This window comes from Nipponia nippon, unplaced genomic scaffold, assembly GCF_047370975.1.
Source record: "Nipponia nippon isolate SJK-2023a ecotype South Korea unplaced genomic scaffold, ASM4737097v1 scaffold_2, whole genome shotgun sequence".
NCBI classification, from domain to species: Eukaryota; Metazoa; Chordata; class Aves; order Pelecaniformes; family Threskiornithidae; genus Nipponia; species Nipponia nippon.
Genome location: NW_028262336.1, coordinates 28,821,357 through 28,842,455, shown reverse-complemented (window position 1 = coordinate 28,842,455; position 21,099 = coordinate 28,821,357).

Sequence of the window (21,099 nt, the reverse complement as noted above, 5' to 3'; positions counted from 1 at the left end):
TGTTGCCTCCTAATTTATGTCCTTATCGTGCTCATTCCTGAACCCGTTCGGACAGCAGTTACTCTGTCTTTCAATGTGGTGTCTGCATACAGACTAAATGAGATCTTAGCCTGTGAGAAGACACTAATGGTTTCCTTTACTGGAAATCTCGTGGCTGATGCAGAGTAGGATTATCACTTTTGTGTCAAAATGGCGGGTTCTGACAGAGGTTAACAATGCTCTTCCTAAATTGCCTCCATCATCCGTGATCGGTTAGCAAGATAGGCTGCTTCAGGGGGCAGTAGTGAGCAGGAGCCTGGCTGGAGACAATACCATTTTTTTAATGCAAAAGGGAACCCAGTAGATATTCCTTCATTTCATCCATCTTCCCAATGATTTGCTTCTGCGCCAGAGGAACAAGTACTTGTAAAACATATTAAGCTTGCATGAAATTCCATTACTTTGGCAAAATGAAGTCATGTTAAGAGACAGAATTTTGCACCGTGTCCATATTAGGAAAATTAATTCTTTGGATATATATTTTTTTAATCTCTACAGGTGGTCGGGCTTTGGAGTGCAGTAGAAGAAATGACTTCACCATCTTCAGCTGTACTGGTTGTTATTTTTGGCTGTTTCATACTTCATGAAATCTAGTTAATTATTATTGGTTTTTTTAATACTTATAAGTCCTTCTGGGTGAATTTTATAAAACATTTATTTTTATTGCTTATATAACTACCTAAAATGTTTTTCTTGGTAGCCAACTGTACTGTTTTTGCCAAAACAGATTCTATTTCAATTTTGGGAAATTGTTGGAAAGATAGTATTCCTGTTTTCAGCGGTGCCTGTGCCATGTTATTAAACTAGGCTTTATGGAGATGAAAAATTGTTCTTGACAGGAATCATAACCATTTGTTTACACTAACTAAGCTGTATGGCTCTATCCCATTTGGAATTCAGTGCCGTTCCTCTCATACAGCGATGCTTAACCCGTAACTTCCTAGCTGCCGGTCAGCCCACTGTAAATTTATCAAATGTTTCATGGCTGTGTCTGGCCCTTTGCATCCTGGAAGAGATGTAGGGCTGTGCTGGACCCACGAATGCTCCTGTTTTGGTGCATCTGAGGAAGTGGAGCCACCAGGATCACTACAAGGACAGAACTGCAAAGAGAGGTCTGGAAGAAATCTCTTGACCTATGTAGTCCAGCAGGCAACCACATCATATAATCTCTTTCTTAAACTGAGCAAGTATCTTCCTAAAAGTAGTTAGGCTTCTTGCCATCAATATTTCTAATGAAAAGCTATTTTAACACTTAGTGCTCTAATGATTAGAAACCTTGTAGTTCCCAGCCTAAATGCGGTGGTGATAGGTTTTATACTCACTTATTCTTCTGGCAAGTATGTAAGCTTAAGCGGCTCTTTTCATAGTTTTTGCTTGATGGATTTGTAGACAAAGGAAGGCTCTCATCAGCCTTTGTGTTGCCTGACTAAGTAAGACGTGCTCTTAAAAGTTTCCTGTCATAAGACATTCTTTTCATTTCTCTTACCACTCTTTTAGACTTTCCACGTATGGATTCAAGTCTGACTTCACCCTGAATGTGACTTGTATGAAATACTCCAGGTAACGCCTTACTGATGCTTTGCAGAATTTACTGGCTTCATTATCTCTCCTGGAACTTTCCTGGTACATCCCAGGATCATGTTTGCATTTTCCTCAGAAAAGTGGTTTTCTTACCATTTTGTGATCAGCTGTTTTTCCTCAGTTTTTCCTCAATGGTTTCCAAATAACTGAGTATAAAGTGAGAATTCTGTAGCTTTTTATTGTTTTTACTAGTCCACTTTGCATGCCTGCTGCTCACGTTCTGGTCATTTTGCCCCGCGTGATGTCTCCTGACTTCATGTTGTCATCAGAGTGATGTCAAGGATATTGATAAAAGCATTAAGTAAAACCAGCCCCAAGACTGATCTTTCAGGAAGTCAGCATTAGTGACTTACTTTTAACCTGATACTATTCCTTTTCAGTATGATGTATGACTCTCTAACCTTTATTCAGTTTCTTGTTCACCTCATGTTTCCTTTGCCAATTCCATTAACTCCAGCTTAGTTCATACTTGTCCATGTAACATCACATCAAAAGCTGCATGGGAGTCTCAGTAGATTCACTGTGCTTCATTTTTCTTGTTTAAAAATGGAGACAGACACTGCAGTAATGTAGCAAGAGGTACTGCCTTTGCCATCATGACCAAAATCATCATCCGCCTGTTGTTTTTAATCGTTATCCCAGCTTAATAGTACAGAGGTCCTGCTGCTTTCCTTCTTGTCTTTTTGAACACACATGCAAAACTTTTTGCTCTGTGTTTTAATACCTTCATTAAGTCTATTTCCAATTGATTTTAACAATTCTTATTTTACATATTGTATTTTCTAGCTTCTAAGACATAATGTTTTACGGATCAGTCTTTTCTTCTATTACTTTTTGACACTCTGCATATTCATAATGTTTTGCTTGAGATGGTTATTTAACCAATTAGGTTTGAAGCCTGTTCCTGCATGCGTTCATTCCCATGTTTTCACCTTTAACCACGATCAACTATTTTCATCCCCTTTTGACCTGAATTAAGACCTCTTTCACATTCACATCCTGAAATCCCTTCCATAGTTTGATTTATTTCATTCAATTTTTCTCTTAATTATTAAACCTTGTCATTTTAGAACAGTGAGTTATAGTTACAGACCTACTTTTGGTTATTCTTTGTTTAATTATATTAAATTATTCCATGGTCAGTCATGTAAAGTTATTTTCCTTGACATCCCTGAAGTGACATACTCGTTACTTAGCAAAGTCAAAAGTAGTACCATCTTTTTACTGCTTCCCTGACTATTAAGTGAAGAACTATGCTACTGTTGATGTGAAGAACACTCAGAGGTTACTTATTTCTAGTCTTTGGATAAATAACTTATTTTTCCAAGTGCCACATTTCCCAATTACATTTCCCTTTCTAATCATATTACTGAGTTCCCTAACCATACCAAAAGCCAAGCCTTGGAGTTTATACTCCAATAAAATTTTTCGACTCTCTGTTCTCCATAGATACTGTCGGATGAGTCTGCTGGTTTTTACACAGTGTTCTTCCTTTTGTATTTCTACGGTGAATAGATTGAATCTTTTTTCACTTCCTTGCTTCCCTACTGACTGATGAAAATTCTTGCCCTTACATCATGACATTGCTTCAATATACCATGGCATGCTAATATTTAATCACAGCTGTGGAGCTTTTAGACCTGCTAAAGAAAGGTCCAGGGATGACATATTAGAGAGTAAGAATGATGGATACTTCTTTATAGCCCTTCCTGAAAAGATCCCACAGTGCATGCTAAATTTTACGAACCAGTTACAAACTATTCTATTGAAGGAATTACATCACTCATCATTGAAATGCAGCTGCCTCAGGGAGAAGGCAAGGAACTTTTTAATAGTGTACAAAAGTATTTCAACACTTCAGGAGAGAAAATGAATAATACCATAATCAACTGAGCAGAAAGAGAATGTTTAGGTTAGTAGTCATATATAGTTGTTTTAGCTGGATGTAGGCCAGAAACCTAGGAAAAACCTACTGCTAATGCAAAAAAACGGAATTGGGATTTTTAAGTCACAAATGATCACGTCTTTTTGTTTACGTTTACATCTTAACACACAACACCTCAAGCAGCAGAGTCGTAGCAGAGCTTTCTTCTATAGCTGGGTTACCAACATTGCCTCCTTCAGTGGGGAGGAATGATGCCTGATTTCCCCAAGAACCTGCAACAATATCCGTGCAGGCAGATTGCCTCCTTCAGCTATTTTCAGGGTATTTCTGCTTTTTCTTGCCATTTTGAACTGTTAGTTTTTAGAAGTAAATAAGGCTAAAAAATGTTTCATTGCATTGGTTTCTGACAAACAAACTAGCAAGACAAGAGATTCCCTTACTTCCTGCCTGCCCAAATACTGAAGAGAAGTCTCTGTCATGGCTGCAGGTTTTGAGTGTGCTTTCTTACTTTGTCTCCAGAGACTTGGAATAGATAATTCAGAGAGAAAGAGAGAAAACAGGAAGATGATGTGCAGTCACAAGGCAATATTCCTTCTGGACAATTATAAAAGATCAGGAGTCCTTTTTAGAAAGGTTAAAAATAATGTATATTACTCTAATCACCACATTAGTTTGTCAGCAGCACTCGTGACAGTCTAAAATGTATTTGTATTCCTTGTACTTTTTAGCTAGAACCATCACCTACAGGAAGATGTAAGGGGTTGATTTAGAATCTCTTACAAATAGCAAAATTGCAGTGCAGTCAGGCTCAGTAGGATTATGGCAAGGAATTTACCAAAGAAATAGCTGTTTTGGATGTATGCATACATAATACAGAGACTTTTATTGTTTTTTAATTACATTATTAATGAAATTTATGTATCTGCAGGGAGCAATGGGACACATGAGAAAAACACACTCTCTAGAAGGGCATTTCTCCCAAGGCTGTATACAATAGAAAAAAATCTTCTAGGATACGTGTTCAGCAAACACATTCTAAAAAGGATGAAAAACGTTTCCTGTTTCAGAACTCAGGCTGAACTGACATTTCCATTACATGAATAATGGATAATTTCTATATGTGTCAGTCCACTGGAACTGGAGTGAAACAGAACTCACTGAACAGCTAAGCAGAAGTGACTGAATGAATTAAAAAGTTATCCCAAGAGGGACAGTTTTTCCTGCATCTCCTTAAGAAAGCTCTTTGGTTGTTAAATCTTTCTCTCCTCATTTGATAGAACATTAAAGTCTATAAGCTAGCCAGAGATAACACCTTCCTTTTTGGCTTAGGGAAGGTTGAACAATGAAATCAAAGAATATGTGCTCAGTTTCCAGGATAAAAACAGGTTGACAAATGCCTCAAATTACCTGAAATAGTTCTGATAGTTGGTTATTTAAATTAGTCAGTATTAGAGAAAACTATAATAAATACCAATCTTTTGTCTTACCGTAGGCATCTGAGTAGGTATAAATACAGCAGATTAATTTTTTTAAAATTTAAAACTATTTTAAATTATTATAACTTTATTGACTTTAGAAGAGTCATAGCTACTCTAGTGTTCATAAACAGAAGATAGAAAAGCTGGACAGAACAATTATAATTGCCCATATACATTTCAGAGTAAATTTGTTGTCACTCTTCAGAAGATTGATCACTGTCATGGAAAATCAGTGAAAATCTGTTTAATAAATGCAACAGATAGCGTAGCAATAGCTTAGGTTAGGATAGGAGAGAAAATAAAATTGGAAATATTATAATGCTATTACATATGTTGGTGTTGATGTATATAAGCACACATGTATTTATAATGGCATTATATAAAAATGGTATTGTATATATGTAATATATGTTACCTGATGATGTATATATATTTTTATATACATATATAATCATATTTATTGTGTATTGGTTTTGTAAAGAAGCTCATAAATGGGTGATGGAAAGCTGTTGAAGCCAGGGGAAGACTCTGACTTTCTGGAGAATAGATTAGATGCTAGAGAAGGGAAGAGTAAGAATAAAATGTGACTGAAGCTCTTAAAGCAGTGAATGCTGAAAAGTAGATTGTATGAACTGAAGAAGTTGAAACTTTACGTGAATTCTCAGGAACCTATAAAACTTAAAGGCAAGAAATATATTTTTTTCACAGTATATAATTAAGTAATAGAATTAATTGTCAAAATATGTAAATGAAGCCAACAGTTTGAAGCAATTTATTTAAGGAACAGGCAATAAAAGACACTAACCCTTTTGCTTCAAATAAAAAGCAGCTGCCCACAAATGGGCATTTAGAGTAAGATTTATTAAATGGCCAGGTTATTCAAACATTATGCACTTAGTTTTAATTCTGATGGGGTTACTCTACATTAAGAGTGGCTGCTGAGAGTTGCTAGTAGAAAAAATGTCATTTGCTGCTGACTCACTGAAGGAGGTTACACCAGGAGTACCAGGAGAAACTCACTAAACAAAGTGATTCAGTTTGAACTGAGTCGTCTTTAAGGACTGTTCCCTAAGAACAACCGAACATCATGAGAAAGTTTGAGCTGATTTTTTTTTTATCTTACAATTTCTATTAAAAGGCCTCCAGTTATAGGATCAAAGAGTCACTCAGGCGGGAAGGGGCTTCAGGAGGTCTTTTGTCCAGCCCCCTGCCCAAAGCAGGGCCATTGCTGGGATGAGACAAGGCTGCTCAGGGCTTTCTCCAGGCAGGTCGTGAAAGCTCCAAAGATGGAGCCTGCCGAACCTCGCTGGTTCCGCTGCTTGACTGTTCTCAGGGCGAGAATCTTTTTCTTTATATCCAGCCTGAACCTCTCTTGTTTCAACTTGTGTCCATTGCTTCTTGTCCTTCCACCAGAGAACTGGTCTTCCCGGTTGTCATCTGAAAACTTGCTTGGGAGTCCTTTATTATCCAACATGCTTGTAAAAATGTCAGGGGAAACACCCACCCACCCTGTAGAAGATTTTGTGTACCGTGTTCTGGCTGACACTGCCAATACTGGTTACGCTGACATCGATACTCAATTAGGCAAGATGTGGTTCTTGCATTTCTAAATGTTATCTCCCTCTTTCTCTTTCTGTTTGGATATATTGTGAATATTTTGGCAGCATCTTCTTGTCTGTACTATTTCCTGGACAATTTTAATGTGTTCATATAGACAGTAAAGTGTGACTATTAAGAAACTAAACAAATCTGCATGCAATTATGTTTTGCGTGGCAGTTTTCCCTGTGTGTATTTTACTATGAAAATCTAATAAAGAGATATTAAAATGGATTTTCATTTCAAAACAACCTTGAAATGTCTTTCATAATGACATTTGATATGCCATTACAGTCATGCTTCAAAAGCGGGGGGGCTAGGCAGCTGTCCTCCAAAACACTGGATGTTGATGTAGCAAGCTTAGTCGGTACTGGATAGAATATGTCATCAGACACCTCAGAGGAAAGATTTTCTTGAGGGTTATATACATAAAGCATCCTGACAGACTTAGGAAAAAGACACTAACGTTATGCAAAATGTATGCTGTCTATAGCTGTATATATTGCAGATGATTGATGAGTATACATGGTAAAAGTTCAGGCCATACGTATTCACGTAAGGCTTTTTTAGTAGAATCATTTCTGAAATCATACATTGTTCAGTCAAAAAACGAATAGCAAAATTTGGCCCATAATGAAGGACTTTTTGTCACAGTACAAGACAGTCACGATAAGACTGCCACCAAAATAGTCTAACTTAATGCAAAGGACTACAGATGGAAGTCCACATTTGCTATGGCTTTCCATAGCAACAAACATTTGCTAGCACTTAGTAAATAATGAAGCGATCCTGTATTACATGGGTTATGCAGGTTTTCAAATAACTTTACATGAAGACTTTTCTTTAAATATATTTCCTAGTTTTTTTAAGGACAAGTAGAAGGAGAAGATACAAAAAAGCATGACTGAAAGAAGAAACTGAATATATTGTGGGAAGGAGCCTGAAGATTAGCTGCTTTCTGGCTGAGTTAGCCTGATCTGCAATCAGAATGTGAGATTTGGGGAACTTTTTTTTCTTTTTTTGGCTTGTAAGGCTACATAATGTAACATTTTCATTGGACTACGCTCAAATTGCGTCTTTGTCCAGCAACAACAACCTCCTTAAGCTGTCCGTTTTTCATATGCACACCTGTTAATATATTTTAAAGGAAATACTAAAAATATGTTACAAGTAGAGACATAGCATATGTCAGTAAGAATAAATGAGGTGATTTAGAATTGTATTAAAATCTTCAGGGTGCCTGGTTGGTGAGCCATGCTTTAAAGCGTTGCAGATTGACCTCAACTGGAAGCAGGGTATAGCCTAGCAAGTAAAATTGCTGCAATGGATCCTTGTCACTCCTGCTCTCTTTGTGTAGCACATTACACTCTCGCTTTGGTCTCTTAGGTGTGGAGCTAAAGTTTGTAAGAAATGTTGGAAAATATTTTGTGATCTGTGGTAAGTTGCGTTAAACATAGTCAAAGCCCTGTAGATCTGCGTCCGTTGCACAGCTGCATGCAAACTTGGAGGACTGAACTCAGAGATCCATTTGGTCCCTTTCGGCAGCAAATCCCCAGCTGGGAGCAAAGAGGGAAATAAAAGAGTGGAGATTTAAAGCTGCAAAGGCTGAGAAGTTGAGGAGGAACTCATAGGGACAAATTTCCTAGCAAGAAAAACGTGATAAAACAAAAGGCAGGCTCCACCTTGACACAAAGAAAATGTTACTTGTTTTAGAAAGATCGACATATTTCTTGTATTGTATAAGCTAAATTGCAATTTGTTTTCCTTTTGCTGAGTCTGTCCGTGTTTTCTTCCACTGTCACCTGTATCAATGGTAAACTGGGATGTGCCAGAAGAGTTGGGGGACATCTGATCTCTGGGGCACCTTTGGTGCCTAGCCACAAGGACTGGCAGCACCTGGTTTTTTTGAGACTTATTTCAGGAAAGCGTGGGGGGGGATCTGCCCTCATGAAGCATGCCGCTGAGCTGATGGCTGGGTCCTTCCTAATCAGAGAGAATCTAAAGTCTTTTAAGCCCAGCATATGTGTACTGACATAGAAATAGGATGAATATCTACAGCAAGGATTAATTGGCAGTGTTAATTTAAATACTAGATGACCATAAATGCAAATGTGAACATCAGTTAGATATCAAAATTGCCATTTTATTTTCCTTCTAAAGGGAGTACTGCTTTCTAAAGGGAGTAAATGCTCCCTAAATTGTAGACACCCTCTAGTTATCCATAATACTCTCACTTTACGAACAACAATCTTTTGAAACATCACTTTCAAAACTCTAATAACTTGAACAGATGTTCAGTCAAACAAATATTTTATGAGAGATGTCAGTAAGCTCTAGGAGATAAAATTTGGGATTGAAATCAAAACTTGTAAATAGATACATAAACAAGGCCACTATTTAATAGGTCCACAGCAATTGCACATGGAAAAAAAATGTTATAAATCTTTTCTGCCTGTCATAGTCCAGTACATATGTTAAAGAAAGCAAAACTAATCAAACACTGAAAGGTAGGCTCGTGGTCTGATTAGCTAATGTAATTCTCCGAAATAAAATTATTTTTTTTAAAATACGTTAGATGTTACAATTGAACCTATCAAATAAAAATTCATATGACCATGTTTTTTTCATTTCCAGCTTAAAATAACAATACTGACCTTGGCACGAGGTAAATTGTTGAGATTAATGACCAGCTTGGGTTAATGATCCTTGGCTGTGCTGCTGACCTTCATCTCCCCCCAGCCGGTCATTAATCCTCAGGAAATTTACTGCACCTTGGTTGTTATTACTTCCATCGCCCATATAGAAACCTCAGGAGCTGTGGCAAATATGTAAGTGGTGCTTCGCACTGAAAACTCTTACAACAGAAAACAAAGCACAAACAGCTTGGAAACCTCAAAAAATCAGAAAGGCAAATCATAAGACTTTGATCAAAGTATTAGTAACAGCCTTCATTGTGCGCTGTTCTCTCTCTATGAGTCTTGGAGCGATTATTGAAGAATATTACAGAATACAAAAAATGTAGCGTTTGGCATTGACTATCTGGTTCAGGCATTTCTAAAACAGCTATCAACTTTGAATTTAAATGCCAAATACAATATTTTGCCTTGATGTAATTCTTCAAAGTACCATTCATTCTCCTTTCACTGGAAATGGTGCAAATCAGAACAATGCCATTATGAAGGTATAAAATCCGTGGGGAGGTTTTTGCTCATCAATTATTTTTCCCTAGGTATAAAATCCGTGGGGAGGTTTTTGCTCATCAATTATTTTTCCCTACCCACCTGTGACATAGTTAACTCTCGCACTTAGCTACAGCTTATAGATGGAGGTTACGAGGCAGAGAGAAGATGTGATTTGCCTAAGATCTTACACATAGCCACGTATGGAGTTATAATTAGAAGATGAGATTTTTCTAGTTAATGCTGATGTTAGTGCTCATTCCTGAAGACCATTTTTCCTTCTCCGTCTGTGCTAAGGATGTGATGTTTATACACTTGATGACGGTATACAAACCGGAGTTGCCTTTCCTCGCACTGAGAGCTTCATCAGTTCCAGATATAGAAGCAAACAGGAAGAAAAATGTGTGATATGATACTCCTTTCTACAGCTGTTTGAACTGGCAGTTCTGGAAAAACAAAGAAACAACACAAAACCCGTGACTGAAATCAGACATAAATACTTCATGGTGTCAAAGGTCTTACTGTTAAATTTGGATCTAACTAAACTTCCTTTTCCCTCCAAAAATGAACAAACAAGAAACCAGGAGTCTGAGTAGAAAGGCAGCCTAGAATACTTCAGCCGTGTAAGTTAACGTCTGTAGCATTTATTTAAGCAAAGACACTTTTCTTTGCAAATTAATGGCTTTAAACGCCAAAGAGGCTAATTATTATAGTGCAGACCACCCTCAGGTAGAACAGAAGCTATATAACCTCCAACAGGGTGTATGGGACACCCTTTATAAAAGTACCCATTTGATTTGCAGACCAGCTCCTGTCCCGTGTGCGGTCCTTGGGCAGAAGCACGGCACACAGCAGCGCACCCTCAGGAGGGGCGTGGGAACGAAGTGGGTCTTTTCTCGGACGAAACTCAGCGCCGGCAGGGTACAAAGTGCACAAGTTTACACTTTTCTTTGCAGAAGTCCGGCTCGGTGTCTCGGGCACACATGAGCGGGCCGAAGGCCCCGCAAGCACAGCGTGGGTGAGGCCAGGGCGCTGCTCCCACGGGGCTGCCCCCATGGCGGCAGCAAAGCCCGCCCTGCCCCACCCCGCCCCGGGGTACGCTGGGGGAAAGAGAACAGGTGACAGGCCCTAGCCTGCATTCCTCCTCTCGAAGCCCCTCACGAATAGATAGCCGCATGCGACACCTCTTATTTAATGATAAATTTGAAATTTATCCTGCTGCTAATGTCACAATAAGATGTCATACCTGGGCAAGGTGCTTATTCTCCATCTGTCCGTGAGCATCTCCAGCACTCCATAGCAGGAGGAGTGGTAAAAACGAATTCCCCAGTCATCAGCAGGCTGAAGAATGTCAGCCCGGCTCTGCACCATGCTAGTAGCAGTCAGAGGCCAGGCTCGGCATGGTTTGCCTCACTGAGGAGCCCCTGTTCCACCTGGGATGCTGGCGGACTCCCTGCAGGTCTTCTGAAGCTGGCTGCTCTTCACTCAGAAGCAATGGGACACCCATGAGAACAGGGGAAAAAAAAACCACAAACCCCCAAAACCCCATTGTGTTCTTAACCCTTAGTCATTACTGGCATGTTTGTAAATGGTTTTGCTAAGGAGACAAGATCTTCTTTAATTTAAAATTGAATAGCATCCTCCATCTTCTTGCATTCTTTGTGACTTTCTCATTTCAGTTTTCTACCAACCTAGGCCCTACGTTGCTTACCAGCAGTGTTCTGGCTGAGAAAAATGGCATGAGAAGCTGTGGAATTGCTGTATTTTAACCTACTAGGAAGATAACCAGTGAAAGATGTAAGGCATTTTTTTTCCCATAAACAATTAATCACAATGTCTTCCCAGCATTCCCAGGTCTGCCAGTCTGAGAGGCAAAAAACCCCAGGAACAGAAATAAAACAGCTACTAAATGTTCCATTTCCAGTGTAATTTCTGGCTCTGTGCAGATGCGGACAGAGCAAGCAAAGGAGTGGTTTTCCCAAGAGAAGAAAAAGCATCAAAATGCAGTTACTTTATAAGGACTGTTGTTATGGCAAAAGCACTTTTTAATGAGAGGGAGAAGAGTCATCTTTCTTCACACACTATATATAACTTTATAAACCCTCCCTTTGAACTACTTTCATGCAACATAAGCTGCATCCAAAAGTCCGTGAAACTCTTTAAAAAGCTAACAACATTTTATTGAAAGTTTCCCTACTACATTTTCATAGTACAAAAGTACAAACAATGTGACTTTTCATAGAACCATAGAATCACAGAATTTTTTCTAGGTCTAAGAGGATCTTACTGAGATAAAATGAGAAGAAGCTCAGATGTTAGTCCAAAGTCTAGTTTTAGTGCAAACGTAGTATCTTGCAATGGAGGGGAAGAAGGAAGAGAATGGGTCAGGAACCAACAGGGATTTTATCTTTTGAAGCCCCGTGGTCTGATGAGGTAAAGATAGAAATCTTCAGTCAGCAGCAAGATGTTCAGAAAAACAGCTGAATTCAGCTAAGGACTTGTTTTCTGGGGACAGTGGTGGATGCTGGAGGTGGCAGTTGGGTGCCATAACAAGGGACAAGAGGCTGAAGATGTGCAGGGGTCAGCCAACCTGGCTGCTGGGAAAAGAAGAAGAGTGAGTGGATGAATAATGAAGGAAGGAATAGTCACTCTCCGTCTCAAATAACCGGCAACACTGTTTTAATATACCAAGCAGCTTGATGTATTTCTTGGATTACCAGCTAAGATGCAGATTTTTACTTATTTTCAGGGAGACTGAAAGAACTTAATAAGAAAATGTGCAAGTAACAGAACTTTATTGTTTTCGCCAATCCATAACATGAACCAAAATGTTTTTTTCTCCATATCTCTTTTGACCTTATGACACTTCACTAACATGAAGCTTATCTGAAAATTCTTTTTTTCAAATATTTTTTTCTAATGTCACACTGACATTGGAATATGAGTGATAGTTTTAGAAATGTCAGCAATAGAGGTAATAAACGTCAATGATTTAATTAAAAGTAAAAAAATATGCATGGCTCATCACCCTTTCAGCCCTTTTCCAGCTCTGTCTCAATATCCCATACCTGAAGCAAACATCCTCATATTATTGATTAACAACAGCTAGCTTGAAAAGACTTCTAGAAATGGAGAGCTATTCAGACAAACAGACAATGAAATATACAGTTTCGGTATCTCAACAGGGATTTTTTTCTTTCCACCTGGCAGAAAAGGAATATATTAATGAAGAACTGAGGTTACTAAATATAAATGACTTGCGTACATTTAGTACCGACAGAAGTAGCTTACTGCCAACTGAGATTTTCCAAAGTCCCTGCAAATCCTTGCTTAAAGGATTGTTATGCATACTTATGTATTAATGGCAGCAATTTGATGATTTTAATTTAGAAACACGTTGAAGGAAGAAGATGCAGAAGACAGAATAGCTGTCTTTTTAATAGATTAACAAGGGGATTGAATTAAAATTGCCTAGGTGAATTTAAGTTTTATATTCCTTAACTTTTGAATGCCTCACTTTACAACCATCATTTTATTTTAGTGTAGTTAAAATGTGTAATGCGCATGTAAAGGAAGAAGAAGAAGATGCACTTAATCAATATACTCTAAAATCACCAAAAACCTGCCATAAAAGTAATGGATATCTCTGCAATAAAAGCCGTTTGTCTGGAGATCTTCATGTTGATATTTTTATTCATTGTTAATGGTAATGTTTAACGGCCCCTGACAGCCTGCTCCAAACAGTACAGATAAGTTTCATACTATCATCTTGCTTAACATGTTTTGCTGTGAGGAATTCACAGAAAGAAAAAATAAAAGTATGATAGGAAACAAGATTCAAAGGAATAAAAGAGAATCTCACCTGACATTTGTGCGTTAAGGCTGCATCTACGCTACCAATTTATTCTTGAGCTGTAGAGGGGTTTTTAAGTGAACTGTTTGCGTCTGTTTTACCACACATTGATCCAATATGTGGAGTGGTCATGGTATGTGTGAATGGGCATCACTTTAGAGGAAACCAGACTGGAAGCTCCTCATCAGCTGCATGCCAGGCCTTGGTGGGGATTCTGTGAGTCGGGGTGTAGGCTGCATCCTTCTGGGAGATCCTCCAGGATCTCTGCTCCCTACCACTCACATCCGCCACTGTCCTGTGCCAGCGCTCCTGGTAGGTGTGCAGCTTTTTGTATGTTTTGTACCCTTCACATGCAAAGCTGATGGAGTGGGAGGGAGTGCTTGAGGATTATGGAGGAGTTGGGACCTTTGGCTCATAGCTCCGGAGAAGGAATCTGTACGGCAAGTCTGGCTCCAGTCCCTCTGGAGATGCGGGCTGCAGGAGAGCCTTTCTGCATGGCTGCTGCGTATATCAAAGACAGCCCATCTGTCCGCCACCCAGCATGGGTGCCCGGCTCCCTCCTGGGGGACTGAGCCCATACAGCTCCCCTAGACATCTCTACACAGATGCTGCTTGAGGGTCTCCTCCTCACACCGAACGCGGTGGGTGATGGCCAGGGGAACAGTGCCATGCCCAGCAGGACTGCAGTGCAGATCCTATCCCTGTCCCCAGTCACATGAGAGGCAAGCTCGGGCTGAAGGGTTTCTGAGTATTCAGTAGTTATTGCCTGAGGAGGAGCAGCCAGTCGTGGTAACTCTCTTCTCCCCCTTGTCTACATTCCCACCAGCACAAGTGACATGGCTGCCCGCCTTTGGTGCCACGAGCAGCAGGGGTGCAGGCCTGCCCCTGCATGTCCTCTGCCATGGAGAGCCGGCATGGCACTGAGCTTGCCCCTTGGTGGGATTGCTTCCCTTCCCTCTCTCAGCAGGCGCCCCACAGATGGGATCTGCCAGGGGGGATCTTCCCAGCGAGCGGGGCGGGTAGAGAAGAGCTGCTGCCTTCGCTGATGGGCCGTTGCTGCCCGTGGAGCACTGTGTCTGGCCACGCTGTCTCCTCCACCGCGGTGGTGGGATGGGCGTGCAGGTGCTGCAGTTAGCTGCATGTTGGCATGTGGGGAGGCATCCTGTGGTGTTCACTGCCATCCCTGTAGCACATAAGACCATACCTCTTTCTGGATGGTAGTAGCATGGCACAGCTACCTGGTGAGATGCCCCTGGCCTTGCTTGAAGGCAGTATCAACTCCCTGGATCAAATCCCTGTCTCTGGCTGTGGACAAGAGCAGATGCCTGGACAAGAGCATAAGAACAGGGCAGATATGTAGGGATATTCCTAATACACTGCCTTGTCTTCCAGTACAAGGGATGGAAGGAAGTGGTTTATTTTCTGACCAACTCCTCTTACCCAAAATTACCTGCCAAAGGCCTGAGCAGCATCCATCCAGAATAGGTACCCCAGCCTTCCCCTCCTGATGGTGGGAGAGCTGGTCCATCACCGCTGTGGCAGAGGGAAGGACAATTTTGGGCTCTCTCTGGATGACCACCTGCAAATTCGGGTGCACAGGAGCCATGGAGTGTGGAGGGAGTAGTGAGGGAGGGCTACACATACCGCTGAGCAGATTCAGAGCTACGTGGAGCTGTAGAGTTAGGGCCTGTACAGTGATCTTCTCTGGTGAGCACATAGAAAAAATGCTTAAATCTACCATTATGCCCACTTCCATCCACCTGAGGCGATTAGGCAGGCCATCCCTCCGTCCAAAGCAGGATCAACAGCACTGTGGTCATTCCTGACAGATGCCTATGTGGTGTGTAAAGATATCCATGATGCAGGCTTCATCTACTACACTTCTACATTTTCCTTAAAATTAGAAAGGACTTCTCAAAATGCCTCTCCTAAACAGCTTTCATTTCAGTTCAAGCCTGTGACTCCTTGTTGTTTCCACCGAAGACACAGAGAAAAAAGATTACTCCTTGCAGTAACCTGCAGTGAAAGATTGTTATCGTGTCTGTCACTTAGGGTACCTGCCTTTGAGTTGTCTGCTCAGTGTGTGTATATATGCATACTATGACGTCTTTTAAGGCATAATCTCTGAAAAAGCGTTCCACTGGAGGAGTACGTGTTGAAATCTACAGCAAGGGCTGTACAAAAGTTCCTTCTCAAATAAAACTATTATTTAGTGCTTAATTATTTGCTACCAATTTGAATAGATGCTGCAGTTAAATATGGTCACACCCGATTCACAACATATGTGCCAGAACAAGAGGAAAACAATTAGTCCTTCTGTTCTATTCACATCACATTTACTGCGGAGAAACAGTTTCTTTCTTCATGCAGGAAGATTTTTTAAAGGGTTTCTTTTTCTCTCTAGCCGTGCCAACATTCCTTTCACATTAGAAAACTTGAACAGATTTAAGCCCTCATTCAAAGCACGGTTTATAGTACAAACATGCTACAGTTGTCAACACACAATGCACAAACACACGGGGGCAAAAATAGACCGAGCAGAGCGGCTGCTAGCCCGTATTGCTAAACTGCTTGTGGGAGGGGGGGAATGAAACTATTTTTTACAAACAGCCAGCCAAACTCTTCGAAGTCTCAGAAAGTCTATATTTGGAGTAATTATATGACTATGTTACATCTTGGCTAATTACGGCAGTCGTGTTAAATAATGAAATTATTCAGCCATTTCCCTTTGTGTGAGAAATGGCCCCAGATGGTTACCCTCATCCATTTCATACCAGTGTAGTGCAGCAGCACTACTTATTAAGAGCATATGGGGAAATATTTTAAGTGCAGTGGAACTAGCTTTATACTGCAGTTCATTTTAAAGAAATAAACAAACTGCAGTAATTCCTCAAATTTTTTATTCCACAAATGTTCTGTAAAATTCTTGCTATATCCGGGCTCTTACAACATAATTTTAAAAGCTGGCAAAGGAAATAAGTGTTATAAAAGCAAATCACTATTCTGTATGATTCACGACATAAGAAGTGGTAAAACTAGTGTTGTCTATAAGATTTAAGATATATACGCCACAATAAAAAAGTTCAATCATCTCTTTAAAATACAATTTACCTCAGCACACTTTTGCTTCATCTGCTTGGATTCCACAGATTAGCTTTATAACACAACCAAGGAGACAAGACTTATTGAAATTCCACCTGTCCCCAGTGGTATGTACCCAAAAATGATGCCAAGTCTAGCATGATGTCAAAATGTATTCACTCACACGAGCAGAATTAGCCTAACTGCAAGCATTTGATATTGTCCAGACACTCTTTGAAAAGGGAGAAAAGCTAAACTGGGCTGAATTTTGATTAGGGAAAATATTATGCAAAAACAAAGTGCTATGATTTCTGCTGAATATTCATCTCTGAAAATTATTTTGTTAGCCTTCTCATTTAGCGCTTAGGTGTACTGGGGCACTGTTATGCAAAGGGATGACAGCAGTATATCCACAAGGCTATCTTGTTGCATCCTAATTGAACAATACAATAAACTCCAAGCACTTATGCACGTCATTAGAGAGAATATTCGTGGAAGAGCTGAAGCCTTACCTTCAAAAATGACAGAATAAAACCAGAATCAAATAGATGTATTGCAGTGCCAGTCCCAAGCTGGTTTTCTAAGAGAACAAAAATCTCTTTTTTTACTTGTTTGCAGGTGGCCATACGTATTAGTTTTTAAGCTCTGAGTTTTTTGTGTAGGCTGCTTTTTACATAGCATGTCTGAAATAGGAACCGTTTGGAACAGGGTCCTGGGTTAGATTTGTCAAGATTCTTTAGATTTATCCTTAAAAAAAAAGAGTAGGTTATCTACAAGTAAACTGGCAGAGAGGGGCATCTGAAATGGAGTGGGTTTTTTTTTAAGAAACATGTGGAACTTAGTGTCTTGAAAAGTATCATTTCCTTTAAGTGGAAATCTATCTCCAAGAGGTGGCCCATAAAGTCTTCTGCTGATTCAGGATGCTGGGCCCCTCTTTTAAATGTTGTCATCCTCTTCCTCTTCTGCAGTTGCTGCTCAGTAATGTTGGCTGGCAGTTCCCTCCAGTCCCCTTCAGAAAGGAGCTCAGGCTCTGCAAACTTAGCAAGCCATCCCCTAAAGTCTCTGGGGGGGTAAAACCAGCCTCCCCTGGAAAGACGTCACACTGTGCGGGTGAGGGGACACTGAAGGAACAGATTACAAGGGAAACGCAGGTGTAATTGGGGGAAATTGCTTTGTGTGTGTGTATGTGAGAGATCTTGCAGAGGAAATGTCAAGAGCAGAGGTGGAAATATATCAGGATGAAATTGAAGGGAGTTATGAGGTACAGTAGAAAACTTGAACAGATTTTGAAGAGGATACAGCTTCTCTTATACCTAATGACAATCATTTGGTGACTGAGGGAACAGCAAGGGTGTTAATCATTAGCACAAGTGCCTACAGTACACTTTTTTGTGGCAATGGTTCCTGGTAATAGTGGAGAAATAACTAACTAACTCATGGAAAGGCTAGAAATAATATGATGTACACAAGTCTTTTGCAAGGCACAAAAGATTGTCAACACTAAATGATTTAATGGACGATTTCTGTAGCCTATTGTTTTGCATTCAATTGCCGAGTCATCTGTTTTAGTGTCCATGAGGTTTGTTAAGGTCAGAGCTTCTTTCTGGTGTCACATTGCAACTGAAACGCTTAATAGTTAACATGCAGCTCATGAATGGATATTTTTCCCCTGAAAGAGATATTTAGGTGAGGATACTCAATATTTTCATGGGCAGATTTATCAAGACGATACAGGATGAAAAAAAGAAAAAAAAAAAAAAAGGAAAAGCTCCAGTATTCCCTGGCGGTAAATCTGTAATGGCTAAATGTATCTGATGGTTGTAGTAGCATTTTGCTAAACAATGTTTAGAGTTCCTTTAGTGCATATTTTGGCAGGACACTGTCGTTCCTTAAGAACGTAAAATTCATAAGCCTAAATATTGGAAACATATTGCAATTAAAATTACTGCTTTATTAATAGGTGTTTTGTGAGCTATATGATACCCCACTCTAGCAAAATTGGAAATGGTACCAACAGCCATACCTGATGAACTGAAACAGGACCTAGAAATTCAACATAAGTACAATCTATTACAAAGTGGGGAAAGAATCTGTATGCTAAGAGTGTAAACATGGAAATATATGGGATTTTGAACTGAAGCTCAAAGAATCTTTATTTCTAAAAATACTGAAATCTACATCGTTTCCTTTGCCACGTTATACATGCAATCATCCTTTAAAAGTCCTTAGGAAGGCACTGATGAGACTGAAGGTTCAGAGGGACCTGTCTTTTAAGATTTAGCATTCCTAACACAATGCCATTAGACAGGCAGTAGAAGGTGCTCTTGTAACAGCAAACGATGGTCCTTGATTTGACCAGTTAGAGCTCAAAATCATCCTGTCCCTTATGTAGCCCAGCATCCTGTATTTCAAAAGCCATGGAGCCAAATGATTGCACAACCTAATTGTTTTATAATCAAGCAAGGCCAGCTTTAGTTACATTGAAGTATATAGAGAGCGCTATACTTTTCAAAGTCTCAGTTGACCTCTTTGGTATCTTCAAAGATTTCTAAATTGTATAAATAGATCCTAGTGTTGCTAGGATTGCATGTGGGTTTATGTATGAAGAATGGTGTGAGGTAATAAGGAAATAAAGGTCAGTATCATACCTGTACTTCATGCAATACTAGTGTTGGCATAACCACTGTGGTCTCAGTACCCAAGAGGCAAGTTTTGCAGAATTTTCTCACTATTGCCTGGGATAACAAGTTATTGGATAATAGTTTTCCAAAAGTTTATTCCAGGGCTCAACCTCACCTTTCCATAAGACTTAACCACTGGCCCAGCCCTTCTCCTTAAGCACTACCCAATGTCCTGATAAGATCTGCCTCTAAAATACAACCACTACTGGCTTTTCCACCTTGCCTTGACTCTCCCAAAAGTTCAAGCCTCCCATAAATTCTTCAACAGAATACTTTTGTGATGTGGGAACTTACCCCGTTGCTTTTGCTTAGTTCCTTAAGTCCTCTATCTCTGGCAGCTATCTTGTCCCATACCCCTGGAAGTTCTGACAGCTGTGATGATGCAGAATGTTTCTGTTAAATAGAGTAGAAAAGCTAATTTCTACTATGCATGTTTTTTCTGTGTGTCTGTAAGGATAGATCAGTGTGAAATAACTTTTACTGTTTCAGTGTCAGCTGCTTGGAAATCTGCGCCCACAGTCTTCAAGAACTGGACATGTTTTTTTCAGTTAACGGTGACAGAGAAAAACTCAACCATTTTTTCAGTTGTTTTAACACCCTATCTGGTATCTGAGAGCATGTTTGTATCTGAGCATTGCTGCAGTTCTACAAGAGAGCCGGCACTTTCCAAGCCCTTTTATGTCCCTAGGTAAAATTAAGTGTGCAATTGTGGAAAAGAGCTTGCGACTGAACAGTTGTTGAAGGTTTCTGGTTCCAATGGTTGGGACGTGGATCTCAGCACTTGGAGAATGAGGTTCGTGGAAGAGAAACAGATAAGTAACACATGTTAAGTTAGCCGGAACATTTAAAAAAAAAATGTTAACATTTTCTTTAGACATTAATGGATGAATTTCAATTCATCCCTCCAAGGTCTAAAACAACTTACAGCTGTTACTTTCTGGATGAAGACGCCCTCCAGTATTTTGATTCTGACTATGCACTGGAAATGCCTGTGTATTTTCACTCGCATCTTAGTATCAGTATAACAATACTACTATCATTATTCTCTAAACAAGTCCCTTTTATAGATTTTTATAGTTCATGATGCTTCCCTGTGTGAAGAAAGTACAGTGCCTTTTTGTTAGGCTTCAGTCTGCCAGCAGGTTTTAGTGTCATTTTGATACATATGAAACTCATGCTAAAATGAAAACTCATCCTTCTAGTTATGTGGCAGTAAGTTAGAAAATACTGGTAAATGCAATTTTATGGGCTTAATAGGTAGTGAAAAAAACCCCTGATTATTAGGACTAAGGTGTATCAGTTTGGGTGACTATATTTCTATTCACCTACCTAGAGAAATGCAGTCTCATTTTCAGGGGTGTTTGAGCATCCGTAATGAGGTGGAGCAGCAAGGGGTCAGTCAGAGTATAAACCTGACCATTTTATGGTGAGTGCAGATTGCCTATGAAAACTTTGGCAGCTACATTTCATTTTCAGTCCAAGGTGCTTATTTGCGTGCAATTAATTAGGAACAGTTTGGTTAAAAGATTGTTTACACAAATTTTTAACTAACACCAATGTCTGCCTGCAGACCTTTCCCATTAAATGTGCTTAAAAAGGTAGAATAATCTACCTACCGTGTTCTAACACTCTTGAACAGTCTCCTAAATTTCTTGTAATATGAGTGCTAGTGAGATTACATTAACAAAGTGATCCTATAGTGGCTTGTTATCTTGTTCTGTTGTA